Below are 23,824 nucleotides of genomic sequence, written 5' to 3'. Positions count from 1 at the left end.
TAACAACACTGAAGTGAGAATGACCACTTTTTGAGACATGCTTTTAGATGTTTTAGCCTTTCAGTGACTTAGTAATGTATGGGCATATTTCAGATGAGAAAATTAAACCCTCAGCTGGAAACTAACTTCAAGGTCACACTGAGAGTCTTGGGGTAGAGAAGGGTTTACCACAACGATAGAAATTTTTGTTTCAGCTCACAAGAATCAACCTGTAAATTCCCATAGCCACCATCACTAAAATTTAAATGATATAAACTTATGATTAAATTATTTTAAAGAGAGATTTAGAAATGATCAAAATTCTTCTTTGGTTCTTCAGGGTTGTGCAGTGTTATTATTATCTATGCTTTTGAACATGTGTGCATTTTATCTGTTTGATGAAAATATCCTATGCCATGGGTGTGTTCCTGCCCACACATCTCTAACTGTGCATTTGGCAATATTGGGTTGGAATCACTGCTCACAATCAGCCATGGTAGACAGAGAATCTATGCCATAGAAATTGATAAATGCTGCAAATCAGGGGTTTTTACCCTAGAAGAGCTGGTTGTTAATGGTTTCCCAGGACACCACTGGGTTCACACACAGGGCTGGGGCTATAACACTGCATCCGCCTTGCTGGGGTTAAAAACACCCACAAGTGACCCCTCTGTCCCGCTCCTGAGCTGGGCCGCATGCAGTGCTGTACAAAGCTTTAGGAGCTGCATAGCAGGCCGAGCTCCAAGTGTAGCACTGGTGATGCAGGGACAGACTGAGGAGAAGTGGCTCTGCTCTTGGTCCTCACAGAGAAGCTGGAGTGAGAGGGAGATCAGGCCTGTCAAAAAAAGGAGGATAAACAATAGGTGAGGCCAGGCAGGCAGGAGGGCGTTTAGCCTGGGGGAACCCGAAGCCTTTTCTAGGGAGGGTAATAGAAGGGGGAGGAGGGCTGAGGCCACACAGCCCCGAGGTCCTGTGACCGGCTGAGCGATTCCCTGGGTCTGAGAAGGATTTTGATCAGGGAATGACAGGGTCAGAGCCTTGAATGAGACTGAAAGTCAGGACGGATGCTCCTTTAGCAACCATTTCTCCTGCTGCAGAAGAAAGTCAACAAACAAGATTCCAAAGTCTGTGGTAGTGGCGGAAACCAGGAGCAACAAGAGACCTCCTTAGGCATGTTTGGTGACTACTGAGACGTGGAGAAGCAGATAAGCAGGCGGGAGATGACTCCGGAATGAGGGGCTGGGAAATTTAAACCATACCCTGTCAACCTTTCTCTTGTGCAGAAACCTGTATTATCAGTTGGAAGCGGTCCCACACAGCAGCCCCAAGCATGCACTGAAAAGCAACATTCTGAGAAAATGCCCATTCTAATTTAGTTTCCATGATAGAAAATTATGTCATTTTATACTGATTCTCAAAGCCTCTCATAGCTGGGAGACCTGTACTGGCAGTATAACCATCTCACATTTAGTATGATGGGATGCAACGTGTTAATTTATTCCTCCTCTGGAGCTTGGATTCGGAATCACAGAATCTGCACTGTGACCACTCTGCAAATTTCTTGTTTTGCTATACTGGACAAACAATAGTTGCACTACATAGAAACTGAATGATTTATCTTAAAAGGGAAGATGGTAAGAATTCCTACTTCCCAGGATTTTGATAAGCAGAAAAAGAAATTTCTTTTGCCTTTAAAAATTTTTTATTGTTATCGGTACACGTTTGTAGTATGTAGTGTTCACATTCCTCGTGAGGAGCTGGCAGAAATACATAATATGCTTTATTGTTTTTATGTATATAAAATGTTTTCTGTGTATTTTCACGTTATATAAAAGTGGCAGATATGCATAATTTCCCTGAGAGACAGTGATGCGGTTGAAATGTATTTTTAAATTAGGATAACATGCGAGCGCACGTGAGCTATCCATCAAGGTAACTTTCCAACACCAGGCCAGACGTTCCAAGCCGGCATTCTGAGACGTTCTAGGTGTCTACGAGCTGAGCTGAGGTGCCATTCGGTTCACCATGGGCAATGGTACGACTGAGCTGTTTTGCAGTTACTATTTTCATGCTGAATTCGATCTTCAGAAGCGACATTTCCCCTTCTGCCTTGACTTCCGGTGCTCTCCGCACTTCCGGGGCTCTCAGCACTTGCACTTCCGGGGACAAGGCCGCCAGAGCTCTGGGCGCATGCGCAGCTCTGCTCTCCCAGCCACGCCCTCCTGTGAGCTGGGAAGCAAGTGGCGTGTTGGCCGAAGGTGGGGTTAATTTAGGATCAAAGTTGCCTCTCCGTTTGCCCCCCGTGGTTCAGGAGGGCTTGGTAGCATTTTGTGAGGCGCAGGTTTGATGAGAGCCGCTTCGCTTCTCATGAGGAGGGCGGTTGGTCGCCCTCTGCCCGCTGCTCCCTGCTCGCTGTCCCCAAGGAGACGCGTGGGTGTCAAGGTTGACTCTGCTCCGCGGCTTTCACCCATGTCCCTCCGGACTGCAGAGCAGTCTGTGTTATTTCCTCTCCGTGATCGTGCCATTTTCCAAAATCGAGGGCTGCAGTTACTCTGAGGTAGGAGGACCCCTCCAACCACGGACCTTCGTTCCCCGTTCTGGAACACGGGTTTTGAAATATGGCTGATGTCTTTGTTACAATTTCTGTTATTGTGAAGCTGCAGTTTAACTGCTAATATATTTCCTTGAGGCAAGCAATTGCCAAGCAACCGAGAGCATAAAGGGAAATTTGTACTATGCAAATGAGGAACTTAATGCATTAATTAGATGGATTGGAACATTGTATTTCCATGTGTTTCTTGGCTTAATTCTCAAGCTGAGGGTTGAGGCCGTGGGAGGGGGAGCCAGGATGAAGTTCCAAGTGGATTTTGGAACCAGAATGTTGGAGTTTGGAAAGCTGTGTGGTCATGGTAGGAGCCAATTGAAGTAGGATAGAGCGATGGATTCCTTGTAAACCACGTTGTTATGTGGTAATGAGACAGAATCATAGTTCCGAAGTGCTGTTTGGTAGACATGGTCTCTAATAAATGAAAACTGTATTTTCACTTTCTACCCTGGTAGGATGATCCAACACCCCCTTTCTCCCCATCCCTGTCAGAGGAAAGCCCAGAGTCAAAAGAATTTAATCAGAGCTGGCATCCTGAAGCTGGCGTGGCGCCTTCTGGAGAGCAAAGACAGCAGCCAGTGACAGCCCCCCAAGTGTGTCTTGTCACACAGCCAGGCCTCCTTGGGGCAAGAAAGAGCTCAGTCTATTACTGGTGGAGGAAGTGGGGCAGGCCAAGAGGCTTTCCTAAATGCAAAGCCCAGCCCAGCCCGTGGTAATAGGAGACACATCATCCTTGATGTTCATTTTTTCTTCCACTATTTACTCAAAAAGTTTATTGAACAACTATGCTATCTGTGGTAGGTGTAAGGGATACAAAGGAAACCCATTCTTGGGAGGTATAGCGTCCAATACCACAGAACATCACTGTTGTATGGATAGTTACAAAATGCTTACGTTGCTTTCAAGGAAATGAATGCAGTTGTGTGAAGATCTATCACAGCGGAATCTGGCAAAGGCCAGGGGAGAATTATCTGAGAATGTGATCAGAAACAGAAAGCATTAGATGATGTTCACAAGTAAGAAGCTGACATTTTTTTTTTTTTTTTGCTTGAGTTCATGGCAGAAGGATCACCAAACTTTACAAAATAGCTAAGATTAATCAGTGATGTTGGAGTTCAAAAAATGAGATGGGGGAATAGGTACATTCCAGACATCCGGTCAAAGACTTGAGTCTTCACTCACAGAACAGGGGACAACCTGGTCCTTAATGTAATGTAGGAGGGGACAGCATGAGTTAGGGGACCAAGCTCTGGTCTGTAGGGAAATGTAGTGTTGCCTTGGAAGAGTGCTAATATCTTTGTGCCCATGTCATCTATATGAGATTTCCTTTTGGGAGAGCGGGCTGGTTGGAATTGAATTTCCACCACATAATAAGTACCTGTGGATGCAGCCGTGTACCTGGTCACCCAGACTTGAACCTTGGGCTCCTCATTTCCTACCACTCACCACATCCATTAATGCCACCTCCAAAGTGTGTCATCAACCTGCACTGTCTTCGTTACCACACTTACTTTTCCTTTGGAGCCACTGTGAGAATCTTTAGTCCAGTCTCTCCTCTACTGTTGGACAGGGTTTATTTTGTAAAACGTGACACGTTAATTTAATTCAGCCATCTCTATGCTGATGGCATGATGAAAAGACACGTTGGAAGCAGGTATTTTGGCATGGGGCCAGTTCGAAAACCCAGACATTGAAGTCCTCTCCCTCCCTCCTTCCCTTTTTCCTTCTCCTTCTCCTTTTCTCACCGTGTCTTTCAACAGACACCCTGATGTCACTGGACTCTGAGTGTCCTTGATGCTCATGTCCCTGGTGGCCCAGTATGGTGCCCTCCCACCACACCTGGCACCCTCACTCTCAGACGGACTTCCGCTCCGTCCCTGGAAACAGGTTTTGTTCTCTCCATTTCCTGGATAAAATTCACCATGGGCCATAGCTGTTTGTGTTTTGCAAACTTCAAAATGCGGCTGTGCAGATCTCTGGCGTCTGCATCTGCCACTGGTTTCTCAGAACCCCTGCTCCCCACTGCCACCTGTCACCCTCTCCCAGCCTGGTGGAACTGCCTCGCTGGCCCGTCTATGTCCTTTTCCCTGGAAGTCCTGTTCACGCCTCCTTGCCTGCCCACATCCTCCTGTCTCAGACTCAAACGCCCTGGTCCCTGGGGCCAGGGGGCTGTTACCAGCTGCCAGGAACACTGTTTCCGCTCCTCCAGCTGTCTGTGCTGGCCGCATCCCTGTCTCTGGTGGTGGTCAGGGATGCTCTCGAGGGGTCCACGAGTGCATCAGCTCTGCATCTCTTCAGAGCACCATTACGGTCTCTTACAGCTTAATTCTGTCATAAGCAAAGCAAAGCCCAGCTACGAAATGCTCAGCAAAATAATAAATAATTGATGTCTAGACAGAAAGATGTCCTGCACTACAGTCAAGTTAATTTTGAGCACGTTGCTGTTGTAGAATATCTCTGAGAAAATGCTCTTCTGTCCCAACCCAAGGAAAGTACCAGTGGTCCCACTGCACTCTGGGAGGAAAACCCCACAATTTTTGTTAATATGAAGCCTGGCAGGCTATCTTCTTAATTTGTTACTTTTTCTTTTGCTTTTGTACTGTTTCTACAGCTTTTTCCAGGCCACAGGATATGGTCATACTAGCAATGCTGTATGAGATATATCAATAAAAAGCCCTCTCTCATCTTAGGAGAGTGTTTCTATTAATTACAAGGGGTTTTGTAAAGAAAAATCGTTAGTGTTGGAATATGCTCCAGTTAGTGCCTGTGTGCGTTATCCTTTGACGAACTGATTTCCTTCATCTGAAACACAGAATTAGAGGCGTCATCCATGAGTACTTAATTCTGTTACTTTTTGGTATAGAGAAAAGCTTTTCCTAGAAGGGTATCATATTATTGTTTGTATCATTAGCTAATATAACCTTTATTGCGTGGAAAGCATGGTATTAAATTAAGATCACATTTGGCAAATCAGTTGGATTTGGCAAATCAGTGCTGGCTGTTGTGGAAGCCAAAACATCCTGAAGATGTAGGTGATTTCAGGTGGCTGTTCCTGGCCCACCAACCTTCCCAGGCCCCACAGGCAGGCAGCGCCTGGTTTCCCATGGCAGTAGCCTCTGGTTATCACCAGGTTGGCTGGACAACACATGTCCTTGTTCTCACCGCCTGAAACATACCTTCCTTCCCACACAGTCAGGCTTTTGGGCACCAGTGATCGCCTATTAATAAACTGTGTACAATTTCTAATTTTAACTCCAATGGCCATTTGTCGGTAATGTCTTTAAAGCTAAATGAATGATCTGCAATACTATTCAAGAAGCTTGTAAATAATAATAAGAGTGTTTTCGTCTGTTACAACTGTCTTCCATATTCACATTTCAACTGTTAAGTGTCTCCTTTGCATTCTTAACACTTTTTAGGTGGGCACATAACTTCTGGTGAACACGATCTGGGCAGCTAAATTCAAGGCTGTGTCGTATGAATATTGAAATCGTCACTACAAGTGACACAAATCACTGTCACCACGGTGGCCTGGTGAATTGGGATGAAGATCTGCCACTTGTCCAAGCTGCTGAATCCCGTAGCACACCTTCCTTCGCCGAGCCATCCTTTTGATCAGGGAAGTGGCTCATCTGTACACTTAAACAAAATACCCAGCTGCCTCAGGTAAGTGATGCTGGAAAAAGGAATACTGCTGTTCTTGGCAATAACAGTGTGCAGAGATTAAAAGCTGAAATGAGAACTAAGACTTCAGAAATGTGACACTGGGAATTTTTATGTCACTTCTTTTGGCACAAGACCAATTCGGTTTTCTGTGGCACTGGTATATTATGTTTCCCACTGCAAGTTCAATAATGGAAGTGAAGCTTTGTTCCCCCAAATCTGCCACTATTGTTTGGAAACAATGCCAGAAACCAATCTATTCAGGAAATGAATGAATGACTAGATAAATAAACTGTTGTTTTGCTCTAGGTTAAAAAGAAATAAAACATTGTTGGACATTTTTCATTGGATTATGCCGCTGTCATCCAGACAGAATGTGAAGGTCTCGTTTGTGGGGTTTGGTGAAGAGAAAGGAATGCAGAACAGGAGCAGACGTTTCTATCATGCACATCGCATCTCACCCAGCCTGAATCTCCGCGCCCTTCCGTCCTGTGAAGGACTTGGGTTGGCCCATTCAGTGTTAGCCAGTCTGGCTGTCGTGGATTTGTTGGTTTGCCGACTAGAAATGCAGACAATTTGTATTGTGCTATTAATTGAATGTGTGCTGGTTCTTGCTTCTATGGTGTGATATTTCTCTTTGCAAGATTTTAAACTCTGAAGATCTAATTAATTAATACTAAAGGATATTCTTCCAGTAGATTCTTAAGAACAATTTGAAAAGAGTAACTAGAAAATGCATAAGTTTTGGTGCTCTCCTGCCCCAGAATTAATGTGTGAGTGTGATTAGATCATGTGTGGGTGAATTTCATCATAAATATAATTTTTTTTCCTCAGAAATAAAAGCAGTGGGTGTTTGAAAATATCTGCCTTAAAGGGTGATTGTTAAAATGCTTCCTAGACTTCCTCCAGCCCTAAGCATGATAAACTTGGGGTGGGGGCTTGGGAAAATCTGCATTTTAATTTACATTCTCCAACAGACAACAGTGTGCATTAAAGTTCAGGAATGCTAGTTTGACTCCAACTTAGAGCTCCATATCAAAGAAGTCCCAGGGAATGGTGGCCCATGTGGCTAAGGAGTTAACAGGCTCCCTCACCAGCTTCAGTTGTCACTTACAGTAACGTTTGGCGATTTCTGGAAGTCTCAGAAAGCACTTTGGACAGATGCCCACAGGCAGCCGGGTGGGTGCAGCCCCCATGGGTGCCACCCTGTCGATCTACTTCCTTTCCTGCTCTATTTCTAGTTCTATTTTGCCTGCCCCACCCTTGGGAGGGCCCTTCTGGCAGTCTCCATCACTGATGTTCCGAAGTTCAAGGCAGGGTGCGTCCAAGGCTTCCATTCCCTGGGTGCTGATTTCTGCACAGAAGTTGCTTCCTTCTGCTTTCAGAGCCATAGTTAGCTTCAGTCTTGGGAGCTGTCTGCTCCATCACCAGGTGGCCGAGCTCCTGTCCCTCCCCAACACTGGGGCTTAAACCCTGACCGGTGTTGACAGAGTGGGAGAAATTCTTCCAGCTTCTCTATCTCATTTTCCATCTTTCATTTTTAAAGTTCTGCTTTGAACAAAATTCCTCCTCATTCACTACATGCAGATTAAAAACAACAAAAGCCTCTCTTTTTTGCATATGACTGGAGCACTGTGTGTGTGTGTGTGTGCACATATGTGCATGTGTGTGTGTGTTGTTACAAGCAGATTGCAATCAGTGCCTTAAAAAGAAAACGAGGGACAGGTACTTTGGGTACCTTGCTATTGGTGGTACGATCGATCTTCAGTCTCGAAGGTCCAGTAGGTGTCGGATGCCTTCTGTCAAAACATACTGAGAAAGTAAGGCAGAGTGTACATGAGTAATATCACTCAATGTTATCAGCCAACAGAGAATGATATATGTGGGGCCGTGAAGGGAACATGAGTATACAAAACAGAGACTAAGAGGAAGTTACCAAAGGTCCATCATAAAAAATCAAGGGTGTAACATTAAATATTTACATATTGTCCCCACCTCTTACAGAATAATCCCTGAAAGGTTGGGTTTGCCAATTTCTGACACATAGATAGTCTCACCATGGTTGATTTAATCTACCAACATGACTTCAGTTGGCTTGCAAAATTTAAGACCATTAACAGAAGGTTCTTGGTAGCTAGTCGGAGCACAGCAGTGTTTGGAGGAAAGCTCAGAAGAGACGGAAGTGAATGCTCATGTCCAGTATTCCAGACACAGACACAGTTGGCTCATTTCCCAAAGCCGTGTGGGGCCGAAGTGGAGGATGGGCTCTAAGCCTGTGCGGAGCACAGTCTCACCGGGACAGCACTGCCTCCTAGCGGATTCCCTTCCAGGGAAATTTCTGGGGCAATTTTTGTTGTCACAGTGACCTGGGGATCAAGATGATTGTTGGACAAGAGCCAAGGATACTAGATATCCCACAAAGGTAGGATCTGTGCTATACATTAAAAACTTGTACTGAGTTTTGCAGAAATTTCTGATGGTATGTTTCCCTGAAAACAAGACCTAAGTAATCAGCCTTGAAAATGAGAGATCAAAAATGCCAACACAGTCAGTGTAACCTTGCCTTACCTGCGGTCACTATTCTCTGGCTCACTGGCTACTCCAGTTGCAACCAGAATCGTGGAAAGAATTAAGTTCATCTAACACAAAGAATCGACAGCTGGGATCTCATCTTATTAAAAAGCTTCTGCACTGCAAGAGAAACCACCCACAGAGCTAAGAGACAACCTACAATGTGGGAAAAATGTTTAGCAGCTGTACCTCAGACAAAGGTCTACTGTCTAGAATATATGAAGAATTGAAAAAAATCAGACCCCCAAATTCAAAGACCCAATTAAAAAATGGGCACCTGAAATGAACAGACATTTCTCACATAAAGAAATAAAAGCAGCAAATAAACATATGAAAAAATGTTCAACATCACTGGTCATTCGAGAGATGCAGATGAAAAGAATGCTGAGATTCCACCTCACCCCAGAAAGAGTGGCTGCTATCAAGAAATCAACCAATAGCAAACGCTGGCAGGGTTGTGGAGAGAAAGGAACCCTTCTCCATTGTTGGTGGGAGTGCAGACTGGTGTGACCACTGTGGAAATCAGTATGGAGATGCCTCAGAGAACTAGGCTTAGAGGTCTCATTTGACCCAGCTATCCCCTGCTGAGTATCTTCCCAAAAGAATTAAAAGAATCATACCACAGTGATATATTTGCACCCATGTTTATAGCGGCACAGTTTGTAATAGCTAAAGCTTGGAAACAGCCCAAGTGCCCATCAACTGGAGACTGGATAAAGAAGATGTGTTTTTTTTTTTTTTTTTTTTAAATAAAATGGAGTACTACTCAACCATAAAGAATGAGAAACTAGAGACATTTATAGCTAAATTGATGCATATTGAGGCCATACTCTTAAGTGAAATAAGTAGGACACACGTGTAAATACCGAATAGTTTCTCTGGTGTGAGAAACCGAAAGTGTAAATAAGGATTAAAATGATTAAAACAAATAATTGATAATTTGAAATAGGAAGAAAAGGTCCAACAGGGTAGGGGAAGTGGGAGGGGAAGGAGAAAGGAAAGAAGGGAAAGGAAATATTATGAGAAAAGAAAAAAATGGAAACAAAGTCTATGTAAATAGGGAAGGGTGGAGGGAGTGAAGGGTGCACAGGTAATGGGGAAAAAGTAGGAACAAAGATACATCATGTAGAGGTACAAACACCCAATGATAAATGTAAATGTATTGTATACCTAAAATGTACCAATAAAAGAATTTAAGAAAAAAAAGAAGTTCATGAACTGAGGTAGCACTGTACCTGTAGCAGATGACATTTGTAACTGTTGTGACCACCTTGTTTCTGGGTGGAGTGTCAACACCTGAATATTTTAAGCCTTCTAGACTGAGCATTTAAATTTCAAACATTATTTTATTATCTTTTTTGTAAGGACATTACACAAAATTATGACTATCATATATGTTACTAAGGCCTACTATGAATTTTATTTCATGATGAAAGAAGTATTATATATTATAACAAAATTTACACTAGGAACACTCCTGATCTCTTTGAAATTTGCCTGAATTGGTGCCTGGACTGAAGTCAACTCCAAGGCCAAATAGAGTAGGCACAGTTTAGTAGATTTATCTGAAAATTATGCTTCCTGCTGCAAGTTTCAGTGTAAAAGCGGTTCAGAGTTGAGGTTATTGTCCAGAGTCTTGAACATCTTCAGTGTGATGTGGGATGTGATCCAGAAACGTGGTGGAAGCACAAATGTTGTATCACTGGGAGGAGCCATGATCGAGACCCAACAGAGGGACACACTGAGACAGAAGGAAAGAACCGAACAGGAGAGCGCACAGAATTATCCAAACATTACGTAAAATTACCATGAATTGGGCAAAGTGTGAGGAAAGTCCTCATGCAGTCATATAAGGTTGTACGCTGTACCTGTGTCTGTCTGCTTGCACATACGTATAACAGTAGACACGTGGCTGCTCACAGGTATGGACATATACACCCAAGGATGTGTGTGTATGTGTGCACACTGTATGAGACCAGGGCCCAAGAACAGTTTATTTGCATCTCTAGCACTCACGAAGGCACCTGCTGTCTTGGTCGCAGTCTCTTTGCTGGGACAAATAGCCAACTCCCACACTGGAAGGGAGGAGAGGTTTATTTCGGCTCATGTTCACAGTCCAGGGTCTGCTGGTGCGAGGCTGGAGCGACACAGTGGCAGGGGGTCCATACAGGAAAGCTGCTTACTTCCCAGTGACTAGGCAGCAGAGAGAAAACGGGGTGATGCACCTTCCAGCCCACACCCCAGTGACTGTCCCTTGTGACTCGACGCACCTCCCAGCATCACGTTTCACTGCAGCACCTCACCATCCAGTGACATTCCAAACACGTGGCTTAGTTCTGGGGTGACAACTCCAAATTAAACCTCGATACCTGCACAGAGCTGGGGCTCAGAAAATGTTTGATACCTCCATGGACTTTGTTTTTGTAATACTGGGGATTGAACCCGAGGCATTCATACTGAGCTACACCCCCAGCTCCCTCTCCTCGCTTTTAAAAATTATTTACTTTGAGACAGAGTCTGTTGTGCTAAGTTGTGCCCAGGCTGGGCTTGAACTTGCAGTTCTCTTGCCTTAGCCTTCTAGAGTGCCAGAAGGTGTTTCCCATCATGCTGTGCCAAGTTTTGTACCCATAGCAAGTTCCCAGGTGATCCACCCATGCCGGGTCCTGGTCCCACGTTTTGATTAACAAAGCTCAGTGCTTCCTACAGAACACTGTATGGACCCTCTGCCTGCAGGGTAAGGCTAGTACTCCAGGAGGAGAAAGATTATGGCTATTTAAAAATTTTAACCTATAATTTGATAATACATAATATTTCTTGTAGATACCGTAAATCGTCCCTTTCACTGTAAATAAGTATGTGGTGATTTCCATGTTTCAGTCTTTGCTATGACAAGTAATTGTAAAGATTGGTGAAGCTGTCCCTCTATACGTGTGCAAGGGTCTCTTCGGCTGGTACGTGTACCATAAGACAACTTACTGAGCTGTAGAACAAGTGAATCTTGAAAGTTAATGTCACATTGAGTTCCAAAGTGGATGTACTAGATCCTAGTCTAGCAGCTTGGGGCTAGTATTCCCAATGCCCCATGCTCTCCAGTGTTTAACATTGTCAGACATGAGTTTTGCCATCTTAAAGGTATGAAACAGTATCTTGATTTGGTCTTAATTTACATTCTAATGGTTAAGAATGAGGTGGAGAATCTTTTCACCTGGTTTTGAGCTATTCTTGTAGATGGTTTTTCATGGCTATTGCCAGTGTTTCTATGGGAGTATTTGTCTTTTTCCTAACATTATCTATAGTTCTGCTATGTTCTGAATAATCTCTTCCCAATATTTATCTGAGTCCCCAATGCAATAGTATTAAAAGATGAGGCCATTAGGTATGATTAGGTAGGGATCAGAACCCTCGTGGGTGGGGATAATGCTCTTATAAGAGAGATTTTGGGAGTTTTGTTACCCCATGCACCATAGGAGTGGGGAGCAGAAAGAGAGAAGGAAGCCTCTTGAGAGAAACATTGAGCCTTCACCAGACGCTTAATCTGCTCACAACTTAACCTCATACTTTTCAACCGCCAAGATGATGAACAATATATCTTTATTATTTGTAATTATCCAGTCCAAAGTATTTTGTTACAGCAGCCTGAATAGACTTAGACAGATTCTATTTTATATTCTGGAAACTACTTTGGTTGTGAGTGTTGCAGAGAGCATCTCTAGTTTATTTTCTGGTTTACATATTTTCCATAGTGTCTTTTGATTTGAGAAGTCTTAATTTTATTGGAGGTCAGTTTTAAAGAAAATGCTTCAAAATGTTTATCATTAGAAATTACATGTGCTTTAAGTTTTTCATCAGCATATTTATCTTGTTAAGGGATTCCTCTTTTATTTTTTGTTTGGTATGACTTTATTATGAATAGATGTTTCATTAAATATGTTTTTATCTAGTGAGATAATTATGTGGTTTTTCTCTTTGATCTTTTAATGTAGCGAATCAAATTCTCTTTATTGAAGCCTCCCTCCTTTGCGTTTCAGGGATTAGTGCAGCGCTGCAATCTATTTCTTTTAGTATGGCTTAGTTGGGTTGGGTAATATATTATTAAGAATTTTCTCTATTCCTGGGTCAGATTGTTCTGAATTTCTCTCACACCCTGTCCTGTCTGCTTTGGGATCAAAGTTACATAAGCCGCGTGGTATGAACTGGGGAGCCATTCCTATTTCTCTGGAAGAGAATATATAAATTTCTAGAAGAATTTATATAAAAGTGGAATAATATGGAAAAGTCCTATAAAGCCACTTGGGCCAGATGTTTTTCTTGTGGAAAGATTTAAAACTATTCATGAAAGTTTTTAAAATAAGTTAGAATTCCTTGGGCTTTCCATTTCTCCTTGAATCTGTTTTGAAAAATTCTATTTTCCTAGGAACTTGTCCATTTGGTCTCTTTAAATATGTTGGCCTAGATTTATCATAATATTCTTTTTATTCAGCTGGCCTCTGAGGCTGTTTTACCCTTTTCATTCATGGTAAGGAGTATTTGAAACTATTTTATGTTTATGGTTGCCATCACACTAGAAGTTTATTATATTAGTTTTCTTGAAAAGTTGAGTTTTGGTTATGTTGACTCTCTGTACTGTATTTGTTTTTATGTTAGTAATTTCTGCATTGTCTCTTCTCTTCTTTGTCTAGTTTTGATTAGCTCTACTGTAGTATGCTTCACTCATTAAGTTAAGGGATCTATCCCATCATTCCTTCCACTTGGAAAAATTTATGGATCCAATATTTTTTTAAACATTGCTTTGTTGAATCCCACAAGTGTTACTAGCTTTTAGTATTATTTTTCATTTCCATTTTCTTTTTTTAAATCAATATTTAGAAGTACCTTAGATTTCCCAAACATATGAGGATTTTAATTTACCTTTTTGTTACCCCTGTCGTGTCATGTCTGTGTTTTTATGATATTCATCCTTTAAAATTTGGGGGATTTTTTCCATACATGCATAAATGCCAATTTACAAAATTCCATGCAAGCTTAAGAAAATGCACATTCTCTGTCTTCTAGGAATATTTGTTGTTAGGCCTTTTATGTTTGTTTGGCAAGTTTTCCCAGTCCTTGCCAATATTTTTGTTCTCATGACTTTTCAGTAGCTGAGCTGTCCCGTGGCTGTGAAATTGTCAATATCTGCCCATAGCTCTATCAGTTTTTCATGCTTATTTCTTGTGAGCCTGGCTACCGCATTTGTGTTGTCCCTGGACCTCGGAGGTGCAGGTCCTCGCCACTTTGTCACCTTAGTGACGCCCTTGGTGGCAGCTGCTGCAGGAATCAATGAACAAGTGGCTGATCTGGGAAGGCTGAAGGGATTTATTAATGTGACTTTTTGTGTCCAGCGCAGTCCGCAGTTACAGGCTCAGCTGAAGGACCGCGCAAGGGCAGTTCATGCCTGACACTGCACAATAGGCAAAGATCCAGTAGCTTTGTGCGGGGCCTTCCGTCAAATCGTGTTTATGTCGTCCTGGGGTAGGGTTTCCGATGAAAGCAGAGGGAGCTGCAGAATTTGGAGTCATGCCTGTTAGTTAAGTGAAAGGCATTTCACACTTTTGCTTTTATCAGTTTATTCATGCTGATAGGTGCTTTTAGAGTGAATTCACAGCTCATGAAAGGCTCGGAATGAAAAGATCAGGGAACAAAGTCTTGTGTTTATCGGTAGAATGTGCTTTGGGATGGGTATCAGCGGACCGAGGGGAGTTTGTGGGTAACTTGAATTCTTCAGATTAAATCACTATTGCACACCGCCCCCCGCATCAGTCCAAGGCACATATTTAATACTTGGTCTCATTTTATAGGAAAGCTAATGATACTTTGAATCACTCAAGTATGTTTAAGATGTTTTAAAGATGCTTAATTCTGCTTCAGTTTAAAATTGTAATTCTAAACATCCTCTGTGTCAAAGGCTCAAATCCGCTTGATGACGGCCACTTGAGAAATGAAAACTGGGCCCTACCTGGCCCATCCTTTTCTTAGCAGGTGTGCACGAAAGTCTGGAGAGGCAGTGTTGAGTGAGGCTGAATCTCAGAATCCTTCTCTCCGCTCCGCATCCCCCAGTGATTTGCTGGTCCTGCCCTCTTTCCACACTCGGGTGCCTCAGCCTTGCTCTTGATTCTCACTTTAAGGAAGCTGTTTTAGATAGTAACATGAATGTTCTTGGAATAGGTTTTTCATTTATGATGTTCTTATTTGAACAAGAAGCCACAAATAGTAAAAGGATGGGATGCAGAACTATTTCTTTAGTGGTTGTCTTCTCTACTGCTTCCAGAGTTTCAAGAATTTCCTTTTCTTTCCCCTCTCTCTTTTCTTCTGGTTAATTTTCACAGCATGCTCTGAAGAGAGGGAAAGATCTGCTGATGTTGTATTTGGGGAAACTGCCAGCATGAGTGTCTATTCTGATCCTATTTTTTTTCAAGAATATTCAACTTTGGTTGGAATTTGAATTTCTTTGCGGGGAACTATATAGCAATTTAATTGCTGCTTTATAAATTGTGAGGATTACTTCATAATAAATAGTGGTAACTACTGATAGGTTCTTGGTTTTAATATATTTTAAATCCCTTAAATTATTTGAAAAGCAAAATAGAGCTTGCAAGTCTACCCTTCATAGTGAAATTGGAATAATAAACATTTTCATGTGGTCTGGTTTTATTCTTGGATGGGTAGCAATAAAATGTTCTTTTTTTTTTTTCTTCTGGTACTGGGAATCGAACTCAGGACCTTGCACTTCTGAGGCAGGCACAGTGCCCCCTAAAATCCCTGGCCCCCTAAAATGCTCTTAAGTAACTCAAGTATTAAAAATCATGGTGTCTACTGTATAGAAATTCAATTTAGTCATTTAAAAAGTGATGTACTTTCCTAAAATTCCACAGAATTGTAGTGAAAATAAAAAAATAAACTAATTTAAATTAACTCCACAATAAGCTTGTGTAATAATATATCCTCATTTTTAATATTTTTTCCAGAGAAAACATAAAACAAACATTTTTTCATGTGTCTTTTTTCAGCACAATTTTTAGGTTCTGGAGGAATTTCACATCATAAAAACATTTACACAAGTTAAGCACAGAATATGGATTGTTTCACGTACCTCACTTCAGTCTTTTAAGAAGCATATCTTTATTATTTATTTATTTATTTTTATTTATTTATTTATTTTTTTGTACCGGGGATGGAACTCGGATCCTTGTGCTTACGCAGCAGGCGGCAAAACCACTGAGCTAAATCCCTGGCCAAGGAGCATATCTCTGTGACCAGAATGTAGACAAGCTATCAGCCTAGGCAAAGTAAGTCGATGCGAAGGAAGGCATTTATGTTCCCACCTCTCCCTCCCTCTGCTGGCATTGTGCCCTCACTTCCTGCCTGTGGGACTATTTGGCTTTTCATCCCAGGCCTCCATTTACCTGAGGTCCGATGGCTGCAGGTTGCTCAGTCCTGCCTCATTTCCGATGGGTTTGCTGTCACAGCTGGCTGCGGGGCTTGACCTCCCCTCCCGGCGGGCAGTGTCTGGTTTTCAGCCTCCGGCTGCATCCTACCCAGGCCGCCCGCTCGGCTCTCTCCACATGTGGGGTTAGCTTTGCATGTCCACATTATCACCGCATTTCCCTCCATCTTTGATCTCCCAATTTCCGCTCTTAATTGCTTTCAGGAGTCTCTCACCATTGACCATTTTTGATGAGGTGTTTGGAGTCTCTTCCCACACCCCGTAACTCACTCCTCAGACTCAGGAGGGGCTTTTTTAAGTTGTGAGAACGTCAGCTTCAGGCACTTGGTCATAAGTACCAGGCTTCACCTTATTATTCAACTTTCACCTTAGCATTTCTTAACACATTTCTTTCTTCTCATTTATTTTGAGCTGAGATTTAAAAAATTCCTCTCTCTCCTGCTTTAAGGCATACTTCCCTTAATAGATAAGCAGCCTTCCACTTCAACTGTGACAGAACTGTCACCATGTTCTTATGCCCCAGCTTCAGTTCTTATTTGTGTTGCTCATATGGAGGCAGGAAATCATTCTGTGTCATTTCCTGTTGGTCCTGGGTGTGTCGGGAGGGGGCTGAAGAGGACAGACTGGAAGACCACGCGTGCCGGGGGCTGCCTGATTACAGTGAGAATGCGGAGATTAAAGTAACAGACAGAACCATGGTGTAAGATCAGACCAGCAATCCTGCCCCACCCCTGGCTCACAGTATTTGGCTTCTTGCTTAATGCTGTACAGAAATACAGATTTGAGTGATATATATTTAAATAAGAAAACCAGCCGTAGCAATAAAACAGAGCAGCAGAGCACATCTCAGGGGTGAGAAGGCAACTTAATTCTCACGTATAGCAGTAAAAACATGGGGATGCAGGTCATTCTCATGCCAGGGGTTGGTGCTGAGGATCACACAGCCTCTGATGCAGGACACAAATCATTGGCGAGTTAATCTGTGTTTCTCTGTGTGGCACACCTTTCGGGGAACCAGGTTTCTTTTGAGGACTTTGGTTTTATTCTTGCCTTAGATTTTTATGGATTTTTATTTTATTACCAATGCAATTTCGAACCAATACAACTTTTCCTGTGGTTTGTAACAGCCAAAATTTATTAAGGGGAGATGGTTAGGGAGAAATGCTTTTGAAGACTAATAGAGGAAAAGTGTTCTCACAGACTAGAGATAGAGCAAAAGGTGGGGTCTCCTGGGAAGAGAGTGGGGACGGCACCCCAAAGGAGATGAGAGATGAGGAACACAGACACAACTGGCTCTGGACGCATGATGTCTCCAGACGTTTCCGAACTTGCAGGGCCAGGCACAGGGCAGCCGTTGCTGACTCTGGGACAACAAGAGAGCCCCGTGACTGCCCACAGGGGTCTCCGGATCTCAGCTTATCTGAGCAAATCCCCGAGGAGATTCCCAGGAGGAATTTAGTGCCAGGGTTAAACTTAACCCTGCGTGTGAGCTCAGATGCAAGCATAGAACCAGGCATCTTGTGTATGTAAGAAAAAACAAAACAAAATGGAAGTGAGTCAGTGGGATTCTTCTTCTTGGGAGACAATGTATTGATAAATAAAATATACGCAAATAATGTCTACATTCCTGTGCATCTAGGTAGCACACTTTCCACATAAGGTGAGCTCTCTGTCACTTCCTGTCTTGACCGATCAAGCAAAACTACCCCAATCTGTTGGCATATTTACAACAATGCTCTCATCTCTAAGACACCTTCCATGAAATATTCAGGGTGTGGCTATGGTGTGAGTGGCTGAGTGTGGGGAGAAAGTGTTGCAGAGACTGAAGGGAAATAGCTGGGTTCAGTTGACCTCCTGAGCATGCGGACAGTGAACCTGGGCTAAGGAATAGGAGCCTCCATTACCGAAGCCCCAGGACCTTAGCATCACCGTGCAGGCAGCTCAGGACCGGGGTAGGGAAGTTGTGTGGCGGAGCCCATCTGTCTCAGGGACTGACAGCTGTTTGCCAGATGCTGCGTGGCACTTTCTTTTTTCTGAGGCCATCTTCTCAGGATGGGGTGTTCAGCCACGATGCCCAGGTGCCCAGACGTGCTCTGTCCCTGGGTCCGTCCCAAGTCAGCACTTGGTTTTGAGGGCTCCACAAGGTTCGCCTCAACAGCTTGCAGCAGAGGTGTGGGACAGAGGACGCGGTGAGGCTTTGGGGCTTCCTGGCCTGCACGGGTCTGTTAGTGCAGTCCGACAGCACGGCACGTGGGTTTCCTCACAGCCTCTTCTCTTGCAGTTCCGGGTCCTGGCGATCCCATCACTGCGCCTCATGGGTGGATCAGGGCCTTAGGGGGCTGAAGAGTCCATTTCCGGGGCTCTGCTTGTTTATTTTGCGTCTGCAACTCCTACTCACCTGCAGAAAATCTTCAGAAGCCCCTGGCTCCCCCGCAGCCCTCCTGGGCGCTCACACAGGGCTGGGGTTCTTGTTTCCCGGGGTGATGATGTGGGCAGCTGAGCACAGACAAGGCGCCCGCAGAAGGGTTCCGAGTCCCTGTCAGGAACTGGGGATCAGGGCTCCACTCTTCTTGCAGCCTGACCAGTACAACAAATCACTGGGCAAATGCAGTAATTAGTAACCAAACCTGAAAAAATCAGACCCAGTTTTTCTCTTTTCAGCTCTGTGTTGCATTGTTTCCTCCCCCTCATTTTTTGTTTTGTTTTGTTTGGTATCAGGGATCGAACTCGGGACCTTGCGCTTGCTAGGCAGGTGACTGAACCACTGAGCTAAATCCCTGGCCCTATTTTTTTGTTTAAAAATAGGATATTTATATGATCACTGGATGTGAGGTACACCCAAAACACATGGTGACTATTTAAATACAAATAAAAAGTTCTTAGAGTAAAAGACCCCTTTCCATGAGTCGCCCTCAGAATCCTCCCCTCACTTCAAACAAGCTTATCCCATCCTTCCTGCCACCGTTTTAGAAGCCTGCTGTCCAGAGTCTCTGTGGGGCATGATCAAGAAACGTGGAGAAGGCTGCTGCTGAGCACCATCCGACAGAAAAGCAGCTCCCACAATCTAAGTGTTTGAAGCAAGGGGAGGATTTTGAGGGGAATTGATGTCAGTGTGTCTTTTACTGTAATACATTCAAAAAAAAAAAAAATTTAAACATTCACTGTAATTTTTGATCACACTTTGGCTTGTTTAGTCAAAACCTTATGAAAAGATTTGTGAAGAGCACCCGAGTCGACGCACAAATATCTTCCAAAAGGGGGTAAAGACAGTCTCTCACCACAAGTGGCTGCATTCTAATCCCTCTTAGAAAAGCGCTTTCCCAGAGCAGCACCCTGCTTGCCGGCTGTGTGCAGCCATCCTCCGATTCTGAAGATGGAATGGGGCTCCAGGTGGAACCCAGGCCGATGAGCACAGGGCCCGCTTCCTCCTCTTGCTTTCTCTGAGTAGTCACAGAGGGATGTCACAAGCCAGGGGTCACTTGCCGGTTCCAAAGCTTGCCTGTGATGGGTTGTGGAGGTGTATATGTGTGTGTGTGTGTTGGGGGAGGGTGATAAAGGAGGAGGAGGAGGAGGAGGAGGGAGGAAAGGCTTGCTTTGTGCATTTGTAAACCCACCGAGAAAACCGTCAACTTCTTGGCCTTCCTATCCAGCACCCTGAACACCAGGTTTCTGCCCCACCTCTTTCCTTTCTGCTCAGCAGAGTGCAGGAAGGTGCACTGGCTCTGTGCTGCCTGCTGACCAGGACTGACGTGCGCTGTCACCGCAGATCTGGACGAGGCTGGTCTCTCTTCAAGGCGTCTGAGTCTCCTTCCTGACCCTATGGACTGCTGTAGTCTTGGAATTCCTGAAGATTCTTCTTCTGATTCCTTTCCCTGTTTGCTCTCAGCTGGACTCCTGCGGTGCAGAGAGGACAGTGCTGGGCTCCTCAAATTGCTGCTGGTCTTTGGAGAGAATCTGTCGCTGCCCGGTGCCACCTCCTCTTTGAGGCTGTTTGGCTCTGGAACATTCTCACAAGATAGCGATGGTGGCCCTGTGTGACAAGGGGCAGGTGTGTGTACCAGGCACCAGTCATCCCCTACAGGATACGACACATGGGCCTGGAGGGCAGTCCCTCTTGGGTGTGAAAGGACACAGGGTGAGGGAGTATTCGGAAAATGCCTTCAGTGAAGCATTTTTCAAACACAGGGGCTCTGGGATTTGTGGTGACTTTATTGTAACAAATACTGTAATTGAAGTATGCATTTTCTCTTAATAGAGATGGTGGTTGTCTATGCAACCAAGGTCAGCTCAAGCCCATCATGGCAGAAGCACACGTTTAGACAGCAGTGGCTTCCTGGGTGTGGATTCCTGCAGGTATCCAAGGTTCCAAAGCTTCAGATACTTTTTCCTGCGTACAACAACGTCCTCCTTGTCCTCCTGGACTCTGGAAGCCTGGGAGAAGGGTTTTTATTTTTTGTTTATATCCAAGCAGGAAATTCTAAACTTTTCCTTTCTTCTCCCTTATATAGAAATATATTTCGCCGTTCTTATATTTGTGTAAAGAAAACACAGGAAGCTGAATAGGAAATAGGCTTGACTAGGTATTTAAAAATATTCAGAACCCTTTTTCCCCCCACTCCTTTTAAACAGGAAAATGACACAATTTTTACTAGGTGCCTAAATTAAGAACAAAATACTTGGAAAAGCAGTGGCAATACCATTGAGGAAGGGCTACAATGTGCATAGCTTTGGGGGAAAATAGTCTGCTTTTTGTTCTTACTCATAACTTCAGGTGAAGTGGTCAGCTCCATTTATTCCATTTATTTCTGTTTCTTGCTTTCGTCTTAAACTCTCGAGCTGTGAGTTTGGCCTCCATGTCAGTGTTTGAGTGCGACAATAAATAGAAGCCGTACTTAACTCTGTGGTTTTGCATTCGGGTAGCAGTTGCCGAGGGCCCTGTCACCTCTGTCAGCGTGGAATTTTTGTTTCCAATTATAATGATTCTCTAAATAATTTGAAAGAACAATAATTAGATCGGGGTTTATTTTTTACTTTCTGTGTGTGGTCTTCTAATCCCATAGTCTTCTAATTTAATCAAGTTAAGTTATTTCTAAGCTCCTAATTTGTACTTTTTCTGTACTGAGATGCTGACATTTTATTGACCTAATTCTGTAACTTTTGCCATCCCAGGCTTATCTACCTTAGCCTTTGTTTCTCTTTGTCCTGTCATTTTTTCTGCACAGCTGATCCTGTCTCCAGACCACCCATCTGGATTTGAGGGTTCAGATTTTCTGTCCCATAACACAATCTTGGAAACTGGAATGAACAGTTAATTGATAAGTCACATGATATTAAGTCTGCCTCATGAATTGATCAGTTCAAATATACTTCAGTGAACCCTAGCCTGACCTCCCGTTCATTTAAGGATCATTCAATATTTGATTATTTTACACCTGTCAGCGGGAGTTCCTATGGGAAACATTTCTGGGTCCTCCAGTTGGTTGGATCCAGTTTACAAAAAAGTCCACCTGAAGCCAGCGTAGCATAAAGCAGTGGCGGAACCACCTAGGAAGCTACCACAGGAACTTGGATCAGGATTCCTAGGACTTTGTGTGGGCCAAAGTATATCATTTTAGATGCTTTCAAAATGTCCTCCTCTTGATTCATTTGCTGGTAGATACGGAAACAAGTATTATATTATTTCTTTCCTTTGTGTGTGTGAAAGAAAAGCTGTAACATCCATTCCCCCTGTGGGTGGCTATTTAATAAGTTCAAATAAAGAATAATATAAACACAGTTTTCAAATAGAGTGAGTTCTAATGAATATTTATGAAAGCAGTATTTTAACAGCTTTTTGAGATTACGATTTATACACCACACCATCCACCCTTTAAACTATACAACAAAGTGGTTTTCGGTACATTTACAGATATGGGTAATCACCATGACCACAACCTAATTTCAGGCCATTTTTATCACCCTGAAAAGAGTCATTAATTTTTGTCCTAATAACTTTCCAACTCTGGACATTTCATGTACATAAAAATCTCACAATATGTGGTCTTTTGTGACTAATTTCTTTCACTGAGCATAAGGTTTTCAAGATGCATCCATGGTATGGTATGTAGCAGAACCTTGTGTCTGAATTTCTAAAAGAGCATTCATTGACTGGTTATATCATCTTACTTCTCCACCCGCCAGTTGAGGGACATTTGGGACATATGGTAAAAATTAAAATGAAGCATGAGTTTGTCCGCTGAGGATTCTCCCATTCGTCTCCCCATCCACTCTCCATTAATAAACATTTCATTAGCTTTTGCTTATTCTTCTAGAATTTCTTCATGTACACACAAGAGTACAAATACTGTAAATGCACTTTTCCTTTCTTATGATAAATGTAGCGGACTATATGTACTACTGTGCTTGAAACATTTCCCTTAACACATCCTGGTGTGTCTTCCACATCAGTACATATGAATATTCTGCAATCTAGCTTTGCTAAAACTGCATTAAGGAAGCATAACTTATACACAAAACATTATACATATTTGAAAAATGTGCAACTTGATAAGTTTTGGCATATACATATAGTCACAAAACCATCATGAAAATCAAGATAAAAGTGTGTCCACCACTACCATAATTTCCTCTCTCCTGTGTACTTCCTCTCTCCCTCTCTGGACTTCAGGAACTAAGACCTGCTTTTCATCACTACACATCACTTTGCACTCCTTATAGTTCTTGAAATGGAATTATGCAACACATACTTGTTTATTTTTGTCTGGCTTCATTCATCAAAAACAACTCCTTTTGAGAACACTGCTAATAAAGCATGTATCAATAATTTATGCAACTTTGTGTGTGTGTGTGTGTGTGTGTGTGTGTGTGTGTGTATGTGTGTGGCCTTCGCTCCATCCATCAGGTACATGGCATAGCACTGGGGGTTATACTGCAATTTGTTTACCTAGTCTCTTGTAATGGACATCTGTATTATTTCCAGGTTTTGGCTGTTTCCAATGAAGCTGGAGTGCACATTAGTGAACACCTCTGATATGGACAAAAGCACCCATTTCTTTTAAGTAAGTATCTAGGAGTTAAGTAGCTGGGTTGGGTGATTGGTCTGCATTGACCTGTGCAAGAAATTGCTAGATTGTTTCCATAGTGGTTGTGTCATTTTACACTCCTCCCAACAGTACAGAAGAGTTCCAGGTCCTCCCCAACTTCTCTAACACTTTTATTGTTAGTCTTGCTAGTATTAGGCATTCAGTATGTGTGTAACTGCTATTCATTTTGATGTCTCTTGTATGTCTGTGGTGATGTCAAGGATCCTATCATGTACTTACTTAATTGTCGTATATTTTCAATGATGTGTCTTTAAAAATCTATTCATGTATATTATATTTATATATATTTAATTGCTTTCTTATGAAAGTTTGAGAATTCATCATACATTCTAGATAGAAGTCCTTCATCAGATACTTCATTTCCAAATATTTTCCCAGTCTGTAGCTTATCTTTCCATTCTTGTAACAGCTTCTTTTAAAGAC

The 23,824-nt window shown here is 43.0% G+C and overlaps 1 long non-coding RNA gene across 2 annotated transcripts; it reads left to right on the top strand.

The window, feature by feature from the left end:
- Positions 1-2,072: 2,072 nt before the first annotated feature.
- Positions 2,073-23,595, top strand: LOC110344692 (uncharacterized). 2 transcript variants are annotated; one of them, XR_002387423.2, is made up of 3 exons: positions 2,073-2,536; positions 6,004-6,250; positions 23,278-23,595. It is a non-coding gene; the product is annotated as an uncharacterized LOC110344692 (long non-coding RNA). The 2 variants fall into 2 exon arrangements; XR_015443870.1 differs by lacking the exon at positions 23,278-23,595 and adding an exon at positions 6,557-6,840 and having other exon boundaries at positions 2,097-2,536.
- The last annotated feature ends 229 nt before the right edge of the window (positions 23,596-23,824 follow it).

This window comes from Heterocephalus glaber, unplaced genomic scaffold (assembly GCF_053883595.1).
Source record: "Heterocephalus glaber isolate CG9 unplaced genomic scaffold, H.glaber_assembly_v1.0 deba00001579, whole genome shotgun sequence".
Lineage (NCBI taxonomy): Eukaryota > Metazoa > Chordata > Mammalia > Rodentia > Bathyergidae > Heterocephalus > Heterocephalus glaber.
The sequence above is the reverse complement of the archived record's forward strand: the minus strand, read 5'-3'. Positions and strand labels throughout refer to the sequence as shown.